Genomic DNA, 1109 nt, shown 5'->3' with positions numbered 1-1109 from the left:
TCGAAAAAGAGGAAAATGAAGAACAAGGAGATTAAAGAACGGGTCCACCTTAGTGATGGCGGCTTGTTCTTCCTCTTGAAGATCTTATGGAGTGCTTGAGCTCCTCAATGTCTCTTCCTTGCCTTTGTTGCTCCTCTCTCATGACTCTTTGATCTTCTCTAATTTCATGAAGGAGAATGGAATATTCTTGGTGCTCCACCCTTAGTTGTCCCATGTTGGAACTTAATTCTCCTAGGGAGGTGTTGATTTGCTCCCAATAGTTTTGTGGAGGAAAGTGCATCCCTTGAGGCATCTCAGGGATTTCATGATGAGTGGGATCTCTTGTTTGCTCCATCCTTTTCTTAGTGATGGGCTTGTCCTCATCCATGAGGGTGTCTCCTTCTATGTCAATTCTGACTGAATAACAGAGGTGACAAATGAGATGAGGGAAGGCTAACCTTGCCAAGGTAGAGGACTTGTCCGCCACCTTATAAAGTTCTTGGGATATAACCTCATAAACTTCTATTTCCTCTCCAATCATGATGCTATGAATCATGATGGCCCAGTCTATAGTAACTTCGGAGTTTTGTGGAGGAAAGTGCATCCCTTGAGGCATCTCAGGGATTTCATGATGAGAGGGGTCCCTTGTTTGCTCCATCCTTTTCTTAGTGATGGGCTTGAGGTCATGCCTTCTCAGTTGAACCGGCTTTCCTCTTGAATCTCTCTTCCATTGAGCGCCCTCTTCACAAATGTCTATGAGGACTTGGTCTAACCTTTGATCAAAGTTGACCCTTCTAGTGTAAAGGTGTTCATCTCCTTGCATCATGGGCAAGTTGAATGCCAACCTTACATTTTCCGGACTAAAATCTAAGCATTTCTCCCGAACCATTGTAAGCCAATTCTTTGGGTCCGGGTTCACACTTTGATCATGGTTCTTGGTGACTCCATGCATTGGCATAGAACTCTTGAACCATTAAGATTCTGACTTGTTGAACGGGGTTGGTAAGAACTTCCCAACCTCTTCTTCGGATCTCATGTCGGATCTACGGATATTCACCCTTTTTGAGTGAAAAAGGGACCTCGGGGATCACCTTCTTCAAGGCCACAACTTCATAGAAGTGGTCTTGATG

The sequence above is a fragment of the Arachis duranensis genome, chromosome 3, assembly GCF_000817695.3.
Source record: "Arachis duranensis cultivar V14167 chromosome 3, aradu.V14167.gnm2.J7QH, whole genome shotgun sequence".
In the NCBI taxonomy this organism is placed as follows: domain Eukaryota; kingdom Viridiplantae; phylum Streptophyta; class Magnoliopsida; order Fabales; family Fabaceae; genus Arachis; species Arachis duranensis.
The sequence above is the reverse complement of the archived record's forward strand: the minus strand, read 5'-3'. Positions refer to the sequence as shown.